We start from the raw sequence: 21,428 nt of genomic DNA, 5'->3' as shown, positions 1-21,428 counted from the left end.
CGACTTGATCTAAAATCCACCGGGGACCAAATCCTTATTCTGTTACAGTCATTAGAGCAAAATTTTCGAGGCCTGTCTGTGCCCACAGCTGTGTTCTGCCTGACACAACCACACAAATCCCACAGCATCTTCATTCAAGATAATAAGGTGCTAAGTAGCTGAAGATTGTGAGTTTTTCTCCAAATCCTGGGCAATACGGAAAGTTTTTGGCCCAGCCCCTCTACTATTGGCTAGAAGGTTCATCACAAGATCTTCTGGGAGTTGCTGATAATTTTTTTTTTTTTTTACTTTTTTTGAGTCACACCAGTGATGCACAGGGGTTACTCCGGGCTTTACACTCAGGAATTACTCCTGGCGATGCTTAGGGGATCATATGGGATCCTCGGAATTGAATCCAGGACAGCCGTGTGCAAGGCAAACACCCTACCCACTGTGCTATCGCTCCAGCCCCAACCTGATAATGTTCTTCCAGAGCCCCTTGGTACTTCGTCTCCCCACAATAGACTGTCCCTGTGCCCTCGTATTCAGAGACTTGCACTGCTGCCGAGTGAGGGTCTCCTGGTGTGGGGTGCCTGTGTGGGTGCCTGAGCCTCTCAGCCTCACTCTCAGGAGCAGATGCACCGTGAAACTGTTTACTATGCTTCAAACCGAGGTGAGGCCCTCCCTGGAGTTGGGACATGCTTGGACAAGGTGAGGACAGAGCCCCTCACTTCGGGCACCAGGCCAAGGATTGATGGAGGCTTTCGGCTCTTGTGACTTGATTCTCCCCTGCCCCAGCCCACGGCAGATAGATAGCATTCCGCTAGGTTCTAACACTGTGGGTTCGTTTTATCACAGATCACATATACTTTAACAGGCAGGGAGCTAATAGTCTAGCTTGACAGTCACAAGTTTGTGGTAATTTTCCCAAGCAGTCTAAAGAAAACAGGAGGCAGATGAGCCGAGCAGTAGTTCACAGTGACCGCAGAGAGTGTGCAGGGGTCCCTGCCTCCAGGAGCAACCAGGACCTGCCCTATTGGTCAGCAGCAGAGATTTTACCAGGGGCAAGAACACACGAGAGCGGGTAAGAATAAGCAGCAACAAGGAGCACGCAGATGTGGTTAGGACGGACCCTTCCACGAATTCCAGAGTGCCCGGCACATGCAGGGAAACAAGAAGGAGCAAACCCAGCACAGACCCCGACCCTCGGGGCCAGAGAAGAACGGTTCCTGTGGATTGCCCAGTCAGCCACTCCGTTCCATTCACACGTTCCCAACCAGGACGGGCTGTCACCCTGGTTCTACAGAGAAGAAAAAACTGGCTAAGGCCAGCTGTCTCTCGAGTGGTGTATTTGCACAGACCAGCTCTAAATCTGGCCTCGGCGAGAGACAGACTGTCTCTGTCATGAAGAGTTATCCTGGCCTCTAGATTCGGAAGGACTGATTTGCATTCAAGAAGAAAAAAGGAGTCTGTCAGGGAAAAGTAAACCTCTTCAGAGAAGGCAGCCCACCTCGGAGAACGGCTGTTTCGTTGGCACCCTGTGCGCTGTCTGTGGCTTGAGTGAGCCAGGGATGCCTGTGAAGGTCTTTCACACGACACTGTGATATTCTAAGAAATTATTTACCATGCAGGCCGTCAAATCACCGTTTGAATTTCTCAAAGGACTGCACCACTTCTCTCATCTGAACACAGATGAGAGAAATGCTCTAGAATGGCTACCCGCTGCACGTCTGCTTGGCAAACGAAGGCGGGTGTGGTGACTGTGGTAACTTGAAGGTAGCGGGATTCTTCCCAAACCATATGAGACCCTTCAGCCTTGGCACAGAGCACTGCAGAGCAGAAATGATTTTATCTGTCCATGCCTGCGCACATAGCTAATTGTGAAATGTACCTTTGAGAAAAGCTGTGGGGAAATTTATTTTTATGAGGCCATCAAGAGCAGCTACTCAGAGGCCAAAGGCTGTGTGGGGGTTACAGAGCACAAAGTGGGAGTACTGAGGGGCTCCCATCTGCAAGAAACTGCAGTGGGGGTGTGAGTGTCTGTGTGTGTGTCCTTCGATTCCCTTATCCAGAGATGAGCCACTGGCTTCTGTGTGTGTCTCTGTGTGCGATGGGGCGTGAGCCTCTGTGTATGTCTGCCTCCATTCGCTTCTCCAGAGATTGGGCACCAGCGTGTGTGTGTGTGTGTGTGTGTGTGTGTGTGTGTGTGTGTGTGTGTGTGTGTGTGTGTATCTGTCTGCCTGCCTCCTCTCACTTCTCCATAGATGGGGCGCTGCCCTCTGCATTCAGGAGGCTGAGCTGCATCCACAAAGACAAAGAGGTTTGTAGAAGAAAAGCGAAGTCTTTGAGGGGGCACCATCACTTTGGGGGACCCCTGTGTGGGGAGCACCTGCCAGGGACCAAGCCCGGGCACACTGCTGGCCATGGGACGGAAGTAGCAGACAGGACCCAAAGAAGAGAAGGAAGACAAGGAGACAGGATGGGAAGAGAGCGGGGCTTGGAGGGAACGTGTGAGTTCAGATCACACTACTGCCTGCTGGGGGCAGCTCTGTGTGCCCGCCCCTCCCCCCCAGCCCCTGTGCAGCCCATGTGGCACATGCAAGCCTGCAGGGGACCTGGGTGTGAGGACTGTGACCAAGTGTTCCCCCCACCCCCACCCCAGCCATGTCACCAACCACGGAGAAGAATGAATCGATAAACTCGCTGCCTGGCACCAAAATGTGGTTCCTGCCCTGTCAGGCCTTCAAGAACTGTTTTCTCATGGGTGAACTCCGGGTATCTCAAGACTTTGGACTCATGACACCAACAGAGCATCTGGGAAAGGCCCACTGGACAAGACCAGCCCCTGGCTCCTTTCAAGATGAGCAGAGCCTGAGGGAACCCGTGTCAGCGCGCCAGCCCTCACACATGCGCCACAGGGACTGAAAAGAGTTGGTGTGCTGCTATTTTTAAATGCAGGTCAAACCCCATCAGACTATATCTGTCCGTGGCTAAAATAAGATCCGGGGCCTATCCGGAGACTCAGGCTTAAGGTCTCCTCAGCACACGAGGGAATGTTGACGGCTCTGTGTTTTCCGGCTCCAACAGGACTTCTCAGCAGTCTCTCTGCTGACTGGTTCAAAGGGACCAGAACTTCGCGTGGATTGGATCCGTGCTTCACACCGTGCTTCTGCCGTGCTGTTGGACCCAGCTGGGGGCGGGGTGAGCTGCCAGGCAGGGACACGGAGGCAGAGGCCAGGCAGGCTGAGCCAAAAGTCACACACACTGGCCTTTTTTTTTTTTTTTAAACAGGAAAATAAGGCCAGAAACTCCAGGCAGTAAGATGCTTACCTTGCGTGTGCGTGGACCCACCTGGTTCCAATCCCCAAATCCAAGCACTTTCCTGAGCACAAAGCTAAAAATAGCCCCACCAGAGGCAACCCCCAAAACAAAAACCACCTCAGGGGCCAGAGAGACAATAAAGGGTTAAGGTACTTTCCTTGCTCCAGCAATGACCCCAATGAGCACCTCTGGCATGTCAGTCCCCCGTCCCCCGAGGCTGGCCCCCGGCTCTCATGCTCCTTCCTCATGCTCAGGCATGTTTCTTTGGGCTAAGATGTGAGCACCGGCTGTTGGTCTGTCCCTGTGGTGGCTTCATGGCCAAGGCCTTCCTGGGCCTTGCAGGCCTCAGGGCTGCCGGGGGGAAAGGTCACATTGGATGCAGGACCACAGACGCAGGACCACAGACGCAGATGCGGTGATGTGATACAGGCCTCCCCTTCCCCGCTGCCCCCCCCCCCCCCGGGCTTCTAAACCTAGAGAAGAGGCCCAGGAATGACCCGCTCGGAGCCGGGCACTGATTTGACTCCCAGCTGAACTGATCCTGTAGCCGCCTCGAGGAAACCGCATCTGCCCGCAGCACAGGAAGTTGCTGCCCTGAAAGGGGTTGCTTTCGCCCTGTTTAGGGCACCACGTCCACTGGTGTTCAGAGACCACTCCTGACGCAGTGCTTGGTTCTTCTGGCCAAGACTTGGGATGGAGGGCAGAGGAAGCCGCTGGCCGTTTTCCTCACTAGTCCCAAGGCCCACACTTCCTGAGCTGAAGGATCTGTGGGCTCTCCAGTCTCTAAAGTCTCTCTCGGGCTGGAGAGAGATTTTTGCACATGGCTGACCTGGATTCGATCCCCAGCATCCCATATGGCCCCCTGAGCACCACCAGGGGAGATTCCTGAGTGCAGAGCCAGGAGTAACCCCTGTGCATCACAGGGTGTGACCCAAAAAGCAAAAAAAAAAAAAAAGTTTCTCTCCCCCTCCCTCTTCTCTCCTTCCCTTCCTTCTACCCCCTACACCACCCCCCTACCCCCACACCACCTTCCCTCTGTCCCCTTCCCTCTCTGACGGTTGAATGCCAGTGAAGAATAAGCACTTCCCTGCTTTCAGGATTTATAATTTGGGGGAATGATTCCTCATCCTTCTGGAGTAACAGAATCCCTTGGGGAGGTTTGAAATATAGATATAGTATGATACATAATATATTATATATATTAATTCAGTGTATTAAAGTCATTGCAGTATTTTAATTTTGCCCTCCTCTTGCCCTTCTGGGACAGGAGGGGTCCTGGTGGGCAAAGGTGCCCTGCTGACACTGTGGGCACTGACCCTTTCAATCGCAGCATCGGGACTGCACTAGGAGAATCGAGCCCGGTCTTTCTGGCAGTACAGCCGCTGTGGAATAGTGTTCCCTGGGCCTTCGGGAGGACCTGCTCACAGGCGTGGTTTGGTTCAAGTAACCCAGCTCCTGGGCCTTGGAGAAAATCCCCACAGATTCCTTCCGGCTGCGCCTCCGGAGCTGCCTAGGCGGCAACCCACTCTCCTTGATGGGGGTCAGCCAAGTCCACAGGTTCTGAGATGGACAGCACCCATGCCAACCCTGCCACTCTGTGCCAGCCCATGCCAGTCTGTACTAGTCAGCACCAGTCTCCTGGGTGCTGCCAGTACGCGCCAGCCAGTGTTGGTCCATGCCAGTTTGCAACCTGGGCTAGTCTCTAGCAGCCAATACCAAGTGCCAGCCTGTGCCAGTCCATGCCCAATTGGTGTTGGTCTGTGTCAACATGCCAGGCTGTGCCAGTCAACTTCAGTCTGGATGGTGAGATCAGGTCTTTAGCTGTTCCAACACATGCCAGCCTGCCAGTTGGTGCTCGCCAGTGCAGCATGTGCTAACCCATGCCAGCCGGCACTCACCTTGTGCAAATCCACTAGTTGGCATTAGTTATTTCTGGTTGCTGCCAGTCAGTGCCAAACCATGCCCGCTGATGCCAGTCTGTGCTAACCAATGTCAGTAGTATTGATACAATGTCTGTGGCAGTTGGTACCAACTCATGCCACACTTTGCCCATCTCTACCAATCTGTGCCATTTGATATAAGACAATGGAAGTTTGTGTCGGTCCCTGATGACCTGTACATTCCTTGTCAGCCTGTGCCTTTCAGTACCAGCCTGTGCCACTTGTGCCCGATTATGTCAGTTGATGCAAGCCCATGCCAATCCGTGCTAGTTGATATCAACCCATGCCACTCGTTGCCAATTCCTACCAACCTGTGTCAGTCAGCTCTGTCCTTGCCAGCCCATGCCATCTAGTGCCAACCTACCATTTGATGCCATTTTGTCAATATTAACTCACACAAACCCATACCAGCTTGTTCCAGCCTATGCCAGTTTGATGAAGCTCCTGACACTTCATGTCCATTTCTAACATTGGTGCCAGTCAATGTCAGTCCATACAAGTACATGCCATTCTCTGCTAGTACCACCCCATCCCAGCTTTTCCCAGGAAGTGCTAGTCTATGCCAGCCAATGCCAGGTCATACCAACCTGTGCCAGTCCGTGCCAGTTCAGGCCAGTTGATGCCAACTTGTGGCATTCTATGCCCATTTCTATTAACTCTTGCCAATTATTGCAAGTCTATGCCAGTTGATGCTGGCTCATGCAAGCCTCGCCCAGTCCTTGCCAAATTGTGCCAATCAGTACCAGCCTACATCAGCCAATGCAAACCTGTGCTATCCAGTGCCAGCCCATGGCAGCTGAAGCCAGTATATGATGGTGTATGCCACTTGATACCAATTCATGATATTCCATGTCTATTTCTATCATCATACCAGTTAATGCTAATCTGTGCCAGTCCATGCGAATCAGAGCCAACCAGTGCCAATCTACCTCAGTACCAGACTTTACCAGCCATGCAAATCTGCACCAAGTTAGTGCCACTTGATGCAGTGCTACTTCTATATACAGTTAACAGTGAAGTAGAAATAAAAATTATCTCATTTACAGTTGCTTCAAGAATTACCTCATGCGGGCCTGGAGCAGTAGTACAGCAGTAGTACAGCCTTGCACGTGGCTGGCCCGGGTTCAATTCCCAACATCTCATATGGTCCCTCGAGCACCGCCAGGAATAATTCTTAGAGCACGAGCCAGGAGCATGCATTGCTTCTGTGCATCATCGGGTGTGACCCAAAAAAGAAAAAAAAAGAATTACCTCGTGCATTTTCGACCCTGACTCCGGTTGCGGTGGGGAGAAGGCCGTGAAGGAGGCCTGGGATGAGCTGAAACGCTGAGGCAGGTCTCAGTGCTGGAAAGGTGCTTTGGCAGGAGACATCCGGGCAGAGCCTGCGATGAAGGAACCAGATACTTGGGTGTTCGTTTGTTCTGTGGTTCTGGGGGTTGAACCCAGAGCCTCAGGCATAAAATGCATGTACTCCCCTGTGGTTCTGGGAGTTGAACCCAGAGCCTCAGGCATAAAATGCATGTACTCCCCCTGCCCCCCGCCTGCCCAGCCCCGCTAGAGTGATTCCTGAGCACAGAGCCAGGAGCAAGTCCTGTGCACTGTTGGGTGTGCCCAAAAAGCCAAAAAAAAAAAAAAAAGAAAAAAGAAAATCAGGGTACTCCTCCTTACTGACACTTCAGTTCTTCTAAGAGTCTGGTTCTCCTCTTTCAGTGTTCCTTTTTGTTTGTTTTTGCGATGGGGGCGTGGGGAGGTGCACTTGGCAGTACTCAGGGTTTATTCCTGATTCTACACTCAGGAACTACTCCTGGTGGTGCTTGGAGTCAGCCGGGTCAGCCATAAACACACCAAGTGTCCACTGAACTATCTCTCCGGCCCCACAAACTGTCCTGCTAACGCATCCAGGGACAGAGCTGGAGATGAGTGGCTAGTTCACCAATCCAGTCCTCCCAAGGGCCAAGAGGTGGTATGTTTTGTGTGGTTCTGGGGGTCGAACAGGCCTTACACACGGCCAGTCCTGGTTTGATTCCCCCAAGTACCACCCGGAGTGATCCTGGAACACAGCCAGGAGTATGCCCTGAGCACCACCAGGTAGGGCCTTAACACCGCCCCCTCCCTCCAAAACCCACCCTACAAATCCACTTTAAGACCAGAGAAAGGAGCTGGAGTGATAACACAGTGGGTAGGGCATTTGCCTTGCATACGGCCAACCCGGGTTCAATTCCCAGCATCCCATATCATCCCCTGAGCACTGCCAGGGGTAATTCCTGAGTGCAGAGCCAGGAGTGACCCCTGTGCATTGCCGGGTGTGACCCAAAAAGCAAAAAAAAAAAAGACCAGAGAGAGAGAATTCAACTTTGCCTGCATGAGACCTGGGTTCAATGAGCACTGCAGGATCCTCCCACACCACTGGGAATGGCTCCTGAACCCTGATCCACGAGTAGCCCCCAGCAACCCAGGCACCACCGGGTGTAGCCGAGAAAACAAACGAACTGTTGATCCACTCCAACATTCCTAGCTCACAACGCCGTGGGATGATTCCCTTCACAGCCTACCGAGGAATTTCTAGCACCTGCACTTCAGTCAGTGAGGCGGGCCAGGCTGGGCGTGGATGGAGAGGTCGGCCTTGGGCAGAACTCTGCGCTTGTTTGCACGATCCCTTCAGAGTGTGGCTGTGAAGTGGACATACACCTTCAGGTCTCCCTTGAGGCTCCCAGGCACATACCCTCCCTTTGCTGGTCTCCACAGCACAACCCCCCCACTCCCCCGGCCCCGAGGTCAGGACAGGCTGGGAACATGGTTGGGGGTCGCTGACCTCACTCCAAACTGCAGGTAGGATCTGTCTGTTCCTGGGACTACAGTCTTCCCCGGCACAGAGCCCTCACTTCTACTCTGGAAAGTGGGGGGGAACCTGGGGGGTTTAACAATGGGATGTGACAGTCAAGGAAGGAGACAAGGGGTTTAGTTTGTTTTTAATCCACCTTAGACTAGTAGCTGCCAGACCCGCCGGCCCTTTTCACAGGTGAGCTGGCGGGTACCTGTCCCTGCTCAGATATCGTGGCAGGAGACTCCGGGGGCCTGGATCAGAATAGAGCTGGTGTGTGCTGGGCTTCTGCACTGCGGCCTGCACCCTCTGCTCCTGGGCAGGGCCTCCTCCTTTGAGAGAGGCCACGTGGGGAAACCCCACGCCAAGTCCAGCCCACGAGGTTCATCGAGTTGCCCGAAAGGTAAATTCTCCTTCACACATCGGGGGGACACGGGGAAAGGACCCGCAAGGTCTCAGTTTCATTCCTGGCCTGGAATAGGTCTTTCCCCTCCTCTTACCTTACTGCAGGAAGAGGACAGTCAGATATGTGAAGAGCTGGAAAGCCAGGGCCTGGGAGAGCTCATTGGCTATGCTTGTGCTTCAAACGCAAAAGGCCCAAGCTCTTTTTGGGGAAAAAAAAATGAGTCACCGTGAGATCCACAGTTACAAAGCTGTTCATGGTTGGGTTTCAGCATACAGTGTTCCAACACGCGTCCCTCCACCAGTGCACATTTCCCACCACCAATGTCCCCATTTTCCCTCTCGCCACCTCCGCGCCAGCCTGCCTCTATGGCACTTTCTTTCTTCCTCTGTCTCTCCTTTGGGTGTTATGGTTGGCATGTGTTGAGGTACTGAGAGGTTATCATGTTTGTTCCTTTCCCTGCTTCTATGCATGCTTCTTGCCCAGAGGGATCATTCCCAACTATCCTAGCCCTGCAGGGCCCCAGCCATCCCCAGGGTGACCACCAGCCCACCCAATGGCATCTCAGAGCCAGGAGTAGCCCCTGAGCACCCCTGGGTGTGGCTCAGAGACAAATGAATAATTCAATCAAAGTGAAAAATGACTTTGTTTGTGTTTGGGAGCCTCACCCAGGGGTGCTCAGGTGTGGCTGTGACTCAGAACTCAGAGGTCCCCCCTGAGCATGCTGGAGACTGTAATTGGTGGGGATCGCCCCTTGGCCTGGGACCTGAGGCCTTGGTGTCGTCTAGAGAGGTGCATCGGCTCCTCCTGAGTCAGGGGTGCTCTCCTGGGAGCCCACAGACGCAGGGGCTCTTTCCTTTTGACCTAGAAGGCTCCTGCAGGCGCCCCCTACTGGAGATGGGGAACACGGAAGAAAAAAGACCTCTACAGAGCGTTTTATTCTTGGTTTTGGTGCAAGCCCTGAGCCCTGTTGCCTTCCTTTTGTCTTGTTATAAGGGGAATCGATGAGGGCCCCATCTTGGCAGAAAATTGGAGTCAGAGAATGTCCTCATGGCGGCCACTTCACTTACAGAACCTCTCAGGAATGAAGGAAGGAAGGAGGGAGGAGGAGGGAAAAAGATGGAGAGAGAAAGGAAAGAGAAAAGATAGAAAGAAAGAAAGAAAGAAAGAAAGAAAGAAAGAAAGAAAGAAAGAAAGAAAGAAAGAAAGAAAGAAAGAAAGAAAGAAAGAAAGAAAGGAAGGAAGGAAGGAAGAAAGAAAGAAAGAAAGAAAGAAAGAAAGAAAGAAAGAAAGAAAGAAAGAAAGAAAGAAAGAAAGAAGAAAAAAGGAAGGAAGGAAGGAAGGAAGGAAGGAAGGAAGGAAGGAAGGAAGGAAGGAAGGAAGGAAGGAAGGAAGGAAGGAAGAGAAAGAGAGGGGGAGGGAAGAAGAAAGAGGAAGAAAGAGGGAGGGAAGAAAGGAAAGAGAGAGGAAGAGATAGAAGAAAGAGAGAGGGAGAAAGGGAGGAAGGAAAGGAGAGAGGGAGGAGAGAAGAAGAAGGAGAAAAAGAAAAAAGAATAAGGGAGAGAGGGAAGAAGGAAGGAAAGGGAAGAAGGGATGGTTGGAGAAGGAAAGATGAAGGAGAAGAAAGGGAGGAAGGGAAGAAGGGACAGTTGGAGAAGAAAAGATGAAGGAGAAGAAAGGGAGGAAGGGAAGAAGGGAGGGAGGGAGGGAGGGAGGGAGGGAGGGAGGGAGGGAAGGAAAGAGGGAGGGAGGGAGGAGATCCCAAACTGCTCCTTTGATGTCCCACTAGGCCATTAGTACAAGCCTGTGTGTAATTGAAGCCCGTGCTGTTTGCCTTAATTAAACTCTTCTAGGGACCCAGCATTAAGAGACTCTGCCTGGGCTGGGACACTTGATTTGTGCCGTGGTAATAAGGAGGTTGGCAGTCCTGAGGTCTCTCCTGTCCTTGGTCTAAACCCACCCAGACGGTCCCCGCACCTTCACTCATAACCCAATGCTTGCCCGTGGGTGCTGCCTTCTGATTTCCTTGGTATAATGAGAAGCCAGGAGTCACGGTCTGCCCTGGCCCTTCCTGCCAGACACCTGCCCCTGGGGGTCAGGCGACTGGGGCTTCTGCAGTCTGAAACACACCCTGTTACTTGGTCACTTGGGCCAGCCCATGTTTCTATTTCAAGTCCTTTTAGACTGGTCCTGGGGTTTTGGGTTTTTGTTTTGTTTTGGATCCAAGGAAGTTTCTTAAAAAAAAGTAGGGAAAAAAAAAGGAAAGTCGACACAGAGCTTAATCTCTTAGAACAATCTAAAGTGCCAGGACCAGCTGTCGTTACCTCCAGGCAGCTTGGCCAAGGCAGTCCTGGGAGAAGCCCTGGAGGTAGAAGGAAGGAGTAGCCTCACATGTCCAGAGAGCAGGCCTGTGGGCGAGCATGCCCACTCGCCGTGCCCACCTGGAGGAGCGTGAGGTGACCAGGGGAAACCCAGGCCAGCCTAGGAACCCTCTGGGGAAGCCCAGAGCATTTAGCTATTCATGGACAGAAGGAAAGAAAGTGAAGAGACTGAAAGGGAGCAAAGGGAGCCTGAGAGAGGAAAGAGGATGATGACTAGGAGAGAGAGACAGAGACAGAGACAGAGAGACAGAGATAGAGTCAGAGACAGAGAACTCAGAGACGCATAACAGCAAGGTGCTCTTAGTCTTCGGCAGCTAGGCAAGGAGGCAAAACTTCCATTTATTGGCTTTTGTTTGGGAGCCACACTCCATAGTGCTCAGGACTTACCTCTGGCTCTGCACTCAGGGCTCACTCGTGGCAGGCTTGGGGGACTAGATGAGGTGGTGGGAATTGAACCCAGGTCAGCCACATGCAAGGCAAATGCCCTACCTGCTGTGCTCATTTTTATTATTAGTTTGTTTTGCTTGGGGGCCATATCTAGCTCTGTGCAGGGCTACTCCTGGCTCTGAGCTCAAGGATCATTCCTGGTGCTGCTCAGGGATAGAGTGCCAGCAATAGACCCTGGGTTGACTGTGTGCCAGGCAAGTGCCCTCTCCACTGTACTGTCATTGTGTCCTGGTGCCAGAGTTTTGTTTTCGACACAAAGCTAGTTTCTGCTTTGGCAAAGTTCTGACCATTACCACAGGAAGTTGCTGAAGGGCTGTTTTATTCACTAGAGAAACTCAGTTCATTCCATTCTAGATGCAGTACCTGAAAACACTGTAGTCGGAAGTTGTGTGTTCCACCTTTTACCCAGCTATTTTCATAACCTGCAGGAGTCAGGGGAAGACTTTGCTCAGCTGTGGCCTGCCTGTTTCTGGAGGAGTGAGCTGAGATCTGCATGTTCCTTTCTGGCCAGGGAGCCTTCTTCAGTCAGGCATTGCTCATTGGAAAAATCCATCCTGAGCTAGAGTTACTGTATGGTGACACGTGTGTCTCCTCTGGTTAAAGAAAGTCAAATAAACTAGGTTCCTTGTTGTTTCCAAAACATCGAGTAAGGCCTTTGCCTTGCATTCAGCTGACCCGGGTTTGATTTCTCCGTCTCTCTCAGAGACCTGGCAAGTTACCAAGAGTATCCCGCCCACATGGCAGAGCCTGGCAAGCTACCCATGGCATATTTGATATGCCAAAAACAGTAACAACAAGTCTCACAATGAAGATGTTACTGGTGCCCACACGAGCAAGTTGATGAACAATGGGATGACAGTGCTACAGTGCTACCTGTCGGAAGAACATTCATGGTGAATTTAGGTCATGATTTCAGAGGGGCAGAGGAGACCCCCAGGCAGCATTTGGGAAAGCTCGTCATGTACATCTTCACCTTGCCTTCAGAATTTCAGGAATATTTGAGATGTTACTATGAAGAAAAAAGTCTTGTCATATGGCCTACAATATGCAAAATAATATTTCAACAAATGACTAATATCAGGGGCTGGAGAGATAGTAGAGCAGGTAGGACACTTGCCTTGCATGTGGTGGACCTGGGTTCGATCTCAGTCAACCCATATGGTCCCCCAAGTCCAGCCAGGAGTGAGACCTGAGTGCAGAGTCAGGAATAAACTCTGAGCACAACCAGGTGTTGCCCAAAATAGACAACAACAAAAAGACATAATGTTTAAAAAGCAAAACTTCCCAATTAAAAGTCACACTTCCTGAATGCTTAATCTTAAATCTTGTATCACCAAAAGAATGTCTGAGATGAGATTGCGCATACATTCCTTGCTGGGGCTAGGTGGTTGTTGAAACCATATTGCCCATACCGATGTGCTCAGACCCCCTGTAAGAGGAGGCAGGTAAAGATGAACCAAGTCCTAATAGTTCAACACTTTCCTGGAGGAACGGGTGGGCGTTGTGCAGTTCAGGAATTTGCAAGTAATTTCCTCAAACTCCCGCTCCGGTGTATAAAAGGCCAAGCCCAGACCCTTTGCTTACTGCCTTGCCCTGGGCTTGACCTGGACTGGCCTTGTTGTCTGGGCTGTTCTTTACGGACCCTCTTTGTTCCACAGACTCAGGTGCTCCGTGTCCTGAGTCCACGTCCACCCCGGAGTGCTGGGACAGCCCTCAGGGACTCGAGCTCCGTTGTCCAGCTCTGGACACTGGGCTGCCCCGCAGTGAGTTTACAGGGCGATTCCCCGTCCTGTGCAATGGTGCCGGTGTGCAGCAGAGTGGGCCCAGCAGCCCTGACACCGCAGGTGGGAGGTGGACTGGGGGAGGGGACACTCCTTTCGGGAGACCCTCTCGCGTGCCCTGCAGCCACTGCCTTTCCGCTAGGTCTGTGAACGCTGTGCCCTCAGTTCCTTTGACCAGAACTGGAGACAGGCACGGCAAGGTGGGCGGGGCATCCTGGCAGTGGGCGGGGCGTTCTGTTGTGGGCGTGGCTTCCCGGCGGTGGGCAGTGTCCTGGAGGTAAGTGGGGTATTCTGATAGTGGTAGTGGGCGTGGCTCCCCGCTGGTAGGTGTGGCTTTTTTGTTGGTAGGCCCCCTGATGGTGGGCGTGGCTCCCTGGTGGCAGGCGTGGCTTCCCGGTGGTGGGCGTGGCTTCCCGGTGGCGGGCGTGGCTTCCCGGTGGTGGGCGTGGCGTCCAGGCGCTGGGCGGGGTCTAGGGTCCAGAGCACGTGTGCAGTCCCAATTAGCCTGCACCTTGCCCAGTTGACGGCTCAGTTTCCCCTACCCTTGCGGTGGCTTTTGGACACGTTCGGGGTTGCAGAGAAAGACACCCGTGAGTTACCTCGCGCACTCACTTCCCGCACGGCAGCGGAGCAGCCCAGAGCGGGGGTGCCGTGTCTGGGCCTGGTGCCCCAGGGACCCCGGAGAAAAGCCCTTTAGCCGGACTCCGGCCGACCCGCGCCTGCTCTCTGGCGGTGCGCGGGCAGAGCCAGAACCAGAACCAGGGTCGGAGTCGGGTTTGAACCTGCAGCGTCTGGGGGTGCTGGCGCCTGTCCCGCGAGGCCCCGGGCCAGGGAGAGCACCTCCCTCCGCACCCCCCTCCCTCCAGATAGCCCACCTGCTGGGAATCGCGGGAGGTCGCTCTCCGCCCCTGGACAGGTGTTTCCGTGAGCACAGCCGGGAACCCTCTTTCTCAAAGGAGGGTGTTGGGGGGGGAAAAGGGAAAGGGAAATTTAATTTTTATTAAAAATTTTTTAATTGAGGTTTTGTGATTTACAATACTGTTAATGGTTTCTCGAAAAAGGACATTATACCAGCATACCATCGTCCAGCTGTGTGCTGCTCAGGTGGTTCTGTTACTGGCCTCCACGCGCTTGCTGCGGGATACTCGGGGGCAATGGAAAAGTGTCATCAGTAGTGTGTGTCTGTATGTCTGTGTGTGTATGATAGAGAGACAGAGACAGAGAGACAGAGACAGATAGACATCAGGGGTCCCCAGGAGGGAGTGGAGAAGCAAGTGTGAGTGTATGTGTGAGTGTGTTGAGTGTGTGTGTGTGTATGTATGAGTGTATGTGTGTATGTGTGTGACTGTGTATGTGAGTATGTGAGTGTGTGAGAGTATGTGTGAGTGTGAGTGTGTATGTGTGTGAGTGGTGTGTGGGTGTGAGTGTGAGTGTGTGTGAGTGTGCGTGTGTGTCTGTGAGAGAGATCAGCCCAGGAGGGAGTGGAGGGGCCTGGCGGGGTTGCTCAGGCTGGGGCTTGCTCGCTGGTTGGAGGATTAGAAACCTAAACAAGTCTGAGAGGTGTTCCTCTGCCTTTGTTTCCTGTTCGGGGGATCTGGGAGTCGGTTGTGTTTTTGTTTCAGTGACTCGCCCCTAGACATTGCTTTTGAAAGAGCAGTTTGAAGGATTAGTTAATAACCAGGCTGGGCTGTCGTGCTTGTTTCAACCTGATGAACGGCGATTTAATCTCACCTTGCCCCATGTTCTGGGGCAGTTCTGGGGCCCCCTCCAGGTTATAAGAGCTTGAGTCTTGTCAACACTGACTTCTTGCCCCAGCTGATTTTATGGGACACCATCGGATGTTAAGCTTACGTTGAGCGGCCCCTGAGTGATTTGTTCTGCTCACTAGGTTTAATTATCAAGTAGGAGTTGGGGTAGAGGGCAAGAGCAGAGCCTGGCCACGTGCCTTCCTGCAGCCGACTGGGTTGGCTCCATTCCCTGTACTCCATGACCCACAGGTGCAGCCCCAGAGGCTGCCTAGAACCGCTGGAATGACCTTAGTGGCCTCTGAAACCGCTTGAGAAGCCCCTCACCCAACCCCCCAAAGTGAGAAATGCTGGAAGTTTCTTTCTGGTTCCAGGAGAGTCCTTGGTCATGAGCGGTCAGTATTAAGTTCTTCCACGGAAACACTGCTCTAAATTTTGTTTTCGTTTTGTTAAGGGGAAGGCCACACCCAATGATGCTCAAATGTTACTCCTGGCTCTGCATCCAGGAAATACTCCTGGCAGCACTCTGGAGACCCCATGGGATGCCAGGGACTGAATCTGGGCTGGCTGTGTGCAAGGCAAGTGCCTTCTTCATTGCACTGTCTCTCCAGCCCCATGCACTGAGGTTTTATGCTTGCAGCTGTCTTTGTCCCATCCCCTTTTCTCCTCCTCTTCCCTTTGTTGAAGTCACATGGGTTGGACTGGGGCCTTGCTGGGGGCTCCCACTCTCTCAGCATGTAGCCCTCCTGGGTGTCATTCACAGAGGACCACCCTGCGTAGCTCTGTGCTACTTTCTGCACAGAGCTTGCAGGGCTCTCCAGGGCCTGCCGGTGTGTTTGCAACCTTGCCAGGGCCGTGCATGGGGCCGAGGTGCCCGCACATTCACTTTAGCTGTTGTGTTCCCCAGGGGGTCCCTGCTTTAGTGGAGCTACTCACACACCCCTGCTGGAGATCACCTACTCGGAGATGACTGTGCTGCACATCCCACATGGCAGAGAGGCTGGGACTGGGCTTGGAGGCCAGACAAGGTCCTCAGGCTGACAAGGCTTCTAGCCACTGGGTCTGGCAGTAACTTTTTCTCTAACCAGCAGGAAATTTCACCATGGCACTGGCCTGCCCACCTTCATTGACAACTACTGGTACCCCCGCCACAGGTATCCCTGTGGTCTGTTTCAAATGGGTCTTCCACATCCAGGAGGGCTGCAGCCAGTGACAGCAGGGGTCAGAGCACCTCAACATGAAGGAAACAGCTGGCGAGGATGGGAGTGGGAGATGGCTCAGGGCTGAGTGCATGCTCTGCCTGGGCAAGTCTGGATTTGATCCCTGGCATCCCATGCGCCCCTCAGCACTGCTACGAGTGGCCTTCCTGAGCACAGAGCCAGGAGCAGTTCCTGAGCATCACTGGGTGTGGTCCCCAGACCAAGCAGAGTCAGCCAGGATGTAAAGGGTTCTAAGAGAATGGTTTAACTAGTAAATCCTTTTGTAAAACCAATATTGGTGCAGCCCTCTCATGTTTGTAAAAGTGATCTGCTTTCTGATCATGATTTAACATGAAGATGAGGGGCTGAGTCTTGGCACGGCAGCTCTTGCCGGCAGGCAACTGGTTCCATCCCCAGCACCCCAGATGCTCCCCCGAGCATTTTGTAAACAATAACTTTTTGACTTTTTGAGGTCTTTTGTTTGCTGGATATTGTTCTTGGGGCATGAGAGATGAATGTGCTGGTCACTGTACGAGAGTTCACTCTCCAGTGGGCATTTAGTATTCTTTCCTCTTCTGGTACGGTTTCGGTGGCTGATGGCAGGCTTTTCTTTCTTTCAAGGTAAAAGCAGGGAGAAGCCATTCCTTCCTCTGTCCCCTGCCCCTCTTTAGACTTGCGTTTCTTTCTTCGTTTCATCATCTCTTGTTTTCATGGTCTAGGCGCTTTGCTTCCTGTGGCGGTAGACTCTTGTCACTTGTGGAGAGTTTCTGGGCTCCTTGGCAGGTGGAGAGCTTGTAGCCAACTTTGCTTCCTGCAAAAGGAGCACACTGGCAACCCCACATTCAGTAGGAGGGAGAAGAACACGTTTCATCCCCGAGACCCTGTGCTGGTTTCTCCAGACACACCCAGTTTCCTGGACTCTCTCCCCCTACCTCAGACCCTCCCAGATCCCACCCCCAGATTCAATTCCTGCATGACCACCTTCCCGGAAAAACCCTGAAACCACTCAGCACTCAGGACACTTGCCCCTGAAACAATGTAGTAAATGAAGTGGGCCCCCCCACAACTCGACACCACACACACACACACACACACACACACACACGCGCGCGCGCATGCACGTGTGCGCGTGTGACACCTGTAGTAGTTCAGGTGGCTGAGACGTGGGTGGCAGATGTACCCTCCCCTGTCTGCAGGGCCTGCAGGGGATCCCATCAGCCTCCACACAGCAGCAGCCACTGTTTAAAGTGCCAGTGTCCCCGGGGTAAAGGACCTTGCTTGACACTTTCCCTGGTTCTCCCCCTGGCGCTGCATCTGGTCCCCTGAGCTCTGCAGTTGTGGCCCTAAACCATAACCAAACAGAAGTACCAGTGTCACCCTGTGTGTCCAGCCCAATGTCCCCAGACAAAATAAAGCCTCGCTTTCATTCCATGCATGTTTTCTCTCATTCAGAACACCTTTCTCCATCTGCAAGACTCAAAGCTGGCCTATGACCCCTTGTTACCACCGTAAGACCAAGCCAGTTTCCACAGCCTCCCGCCCGCGCCTGTCCACAGCTCCTGTGCTTGCCGGCAGCCCCTCCTCATGCGCCCACCAGGCTCTTTACTTAGGATTCCTGAGAAGGTCCCGGTGAAGGCCAGGGGTGTTTGCACTGCCAGAAGTGTCCCTGAATGGCCAGAAAGGAAGATCACTCATCCCCCAGCACCTCTGTGCCCTGGATCCTTGCCCACCACGCACCGGGTGCTGGGTCCTGGGCAGGAGGAAGACAGACACCCAGTCCTCATTCTCACTGCCCGCCTAGACAGGAACCCCCTGTGCCCGTGCGCAAAGGTGCCGTAGACGAGAGGACGCAGGGCTGCCTGGCTTTTCCCGAGCCAGGGACCTGGAAGTCATTAAAGACGAGGTGCCGACAGAGGCGGTTTGAAGGATGACTTGGCCTCCCAGGGTTCCAAGGAAGGGCGTTCGAGGCAGAGAGATGAGTGTTTGCAAAGGCCTAAAAGCACGGAAAACGTTCGGGTGTTTGCAGAAAGGCAAATAATTTATGATTCCAGGCAAGGCATGAAAGGGAGCCGTAGAGAGCGGGCAAAGTCAGCACGAATGACCTTCTTAGCAGCTGGGAGAAGATGATTTCGCTCGGTGCAAATGTTTCTCAGACTTCAGGATGCCAGATCATTCGTGGTGCATCATTCCGGCATCCTACCTCAGCCAGGAACACAGGATGCTCCTATTTACATTTCTTTAATGACTTTCATCATCACCATGTGTTTTGGGGGGCGGGACTCTGGCTGGTTCTTTGGGGCCACTCCTAGCTGCGCTCACAGGTCACTCCCAGTTGTGTTCCGGGCACAAACTGTGTTCATGGGCCCAAACTCCCAGTTTCACACATGTCAGGCATGTGCCATTGCCACTTAAGACATCCTGCCCCCCCTTTAATGATTTTAAAAAGCAGTTTTTGTTATTGCCAAATGGTCAGACCCAGGGAAACACAGGCAAACTAAAGTTCAAGCTAGTTAAATTTGCAGGCGTACTTATTTCTACACATTTGGGCCCATGACTTTAATAGTAAAGCAAATGGGGTAACAAAGGAAGTGGACTCAGGACGGCCTTTAATTGTATGTTTCTGTGTAGTGTAAACATTTGATAAAAGTGCTTCGTATCCTTTTCTGATTTAAAAAAGAGTTTATATTTATTAATTTAAGCAAATAAGGGCCTAAATATTGAAGGTTGAAAAATGATTCCCTCATTAACTTAAATTCCCCTTGAGATTTATTGCACAGTAAATAAGTTAATTGCAAACCTTTCAGCAATGTTTTACTCCGTTATAGATTACTTTGGAAAAACAAATTTGAGTTTTCCCTCTTGAACAATGAGTGGTTTATTTTAAAGTAGGTGAAAGGTTGCAGTGGAAGGGGGAAAAAAAGAAAACCCAGCTTCACAGATGTGTGGTTTAAAGTTTGCCAAGTACTTAGCGAAGGGTTATACTCACTTCAAAGGGCTGGAAAGTATAATGTAATGTGAGACCATCAAAGTCTGGTTTCTTTTTCAGCCCTTCTCTCTCCCTCTCAGAGCCCTGAAACCATCAACATCCAGCGCTCCCACCCCCGATCTGAGCCAGCCAGCGGACTCCGGGAGAGAGAGTTCGGCCGGGCTAATGCCCCAGCCACAGGGTCCCCTGGGAGAGAACTGTCCAGCCCGGGGGGCCAAGGTGCTGACTGAGTTCTGGGGCTGCTCTGCACCGAACACTGTGAGGGCAGTTGGTAGGATGGCCGGGACTGGGGCGTACAGGGGGACGATGGCTGGGATAGGCTCAGTGACTCCGTCTAGAAGGTCACTGGGTTGGGTTCGAGCAATGACCTGGACACGCTGGTGTGGGTACGAAGCTGCTTTCCCCCCAGAGGAAGCCCTCATCTGTCTGTGGTAGGTCACTTGTGAGAGCAAGGGTGAGTGATATAAAGCTGATTCCCAGACGCACGACCCTGGTTACTAACCCCAGCGGCGCCCCCCCGACCCCCGCCCCAAGCTGTGGTGGACCTGGCATCCTCCCTTCTCCCCTTCCAACTGTGGTGGGCTCAACATCCTGGCCAGAGAGGCCTTGGGAGCAGCTGGGCAGGGTGGATGTTCCATTGGCAAGGAGATCCCTGGGTAGGGGGCGAAGGGTAGAAGATAAGCCACTGCAGAAATTGCCCCTTTGAGGGGGCTGGAGCGATAGCACAGCGGGTAGGGCATTTGCCTTGCACGTGGCTGACCCGGGTTCGATTTCCAGCATCCCATATGGTCCCCTGAGCACCGCCAGGAGTAATTCCTGAGTGCATGAGCCAGGAGTAACCCCTATGCATCGCCGGGTGTGACCCAAAAAGCAAAAAAAAAAAAAAAGTGCCCCTTTGACATCAGGGTTATTTTGAACTGATTATTTCAAGAATAAGCAAATACTAGGTTACCTGGTTTTTATTTGATTGGGGATTGGCTCCACCCAGCAGTGTTCAGAGGCTACTCCCAGCTGAGTGCTCTGGGGTCTTTCCCATTATGCCCATCTTAGTGCTTGGAAGGCCGTGCTGAGGATCAAGCCTGGTCCTCCAGCACGCATGGGTGATGCTCTCAGGGCCCCCAAAGTTCGGGTTGCCTTGGGGCCAGGAAGATGAGGATGACAAACCACAGGCAAAAACACTGGGCTCCTAAGTACAGTATGGAGCGCCCTCGGACTCCGAGGTGATGCCAATAGCCACACAGGTGAGAGGAGGAGAGAAGCTGGGGCGGCCAGAGCGATAGTGCAGCGGGGAGGGCCCGTGCCTCACACTTGGCCACCCAGGTTCAATCCCCAGCATCCTATATGGTGCCCCTCACACTGCAGGGAGATCCTGAGCACAGAGCCATGAGTAAGCCTTGAGCATCGCCAGGTGTGACCCCCAAATTAAAGGAATAAAGAGCATAAGAGAAGCGTACCGGCGAGAGACAGCCCTCTAGGGTCCTCGTGGCAGCACCCCTCCCCAACCCCACCTTCTTGGCTTCCTCCCTCTTCAGCTGAGGCTGGTGACTGGGCAGGTGGCTCAGTGTCACCTGGGGAGCTCGCTTTTCTCTTGCCTTTCTCCTGAGCGAGCATTTGTGAGGGACACATGCCAGTGGGCCCAGCCTCTTCTCTTGTCAGGGAGTTATTTTTTTTTAATTTATTAAATTAGGGCTGCAGGTAGCACATTTGGTAGGGTAGCTGTAGGTAGGGCATTTGCCTTGCATGCAGCCGACCGGGGTTTGATCCCTCTGTCCCTCTCGGAGAGCCCGGCAAGCTGCCGAGAGTATTCCACCTGCACGGCAAAGTCTGGCAAGCTACCTGTGGTGTATTCGATATGCCAAAAATAGTAACAACAAGTATCACAATGGAGATGTTACTGATGCCCGCTCGAGCAAATCGATGAACAACGGGATGATAATGACAGTGACAGATTGATTGTTTAAATTTTTATTTGTGTTTTGATTGAGTCTCTGTGGTTTCCAACCCTGCTTTTGAGGATTCCCTTGCACACGGTCCCAGCTTGCCAGAAAACCTTTCAATCAAACTGCCGGAACACAGTTGAGTACTCGGAAAGGCCTGGAGGCACTTCCCCCATCCTCTGTCCCCGCCTCTGTCCCCACCTCTGTCCCCCCTCTGTCCCCGCCTCTGTCCCCACCTCTGTCTCCACCTTTGTGCTCTGCTGGGATTCTACTCAGAGCTTACTGTGCGCTGGGCAGGATGGGACCCTGTGCCCCCTGCATTTTAAGCATGTAAACCCGTGTTTGACTGCTGTTGTGGGGTGAGGGCCATTATGCTCATACTGGGCCACATGTGCCCGTGCTCCTGGGACCACGTGGCACGAAGGATCAAATGGACCCAGGGTTCCTGTGCCAAGCAGGCTGCCAGTGTCCAGGGTGATCTCCTTGGC

Source organism: Sorex araneus, chromosome 3 (assembly GCF_027595985.1).
Source record: "Sorex araneus isolate mSorAra2 chromosome 3, mSorAra2.pri, whole genome shotgun sequence".
NCBI lineage: Eukaryota > Metazoa > Chordata > Mammalia > Eulipotyphla > Soricidae > Sorex > Sorex araneus.
This window is presented reverse-complemented; position numbering follows the sequence as displayed.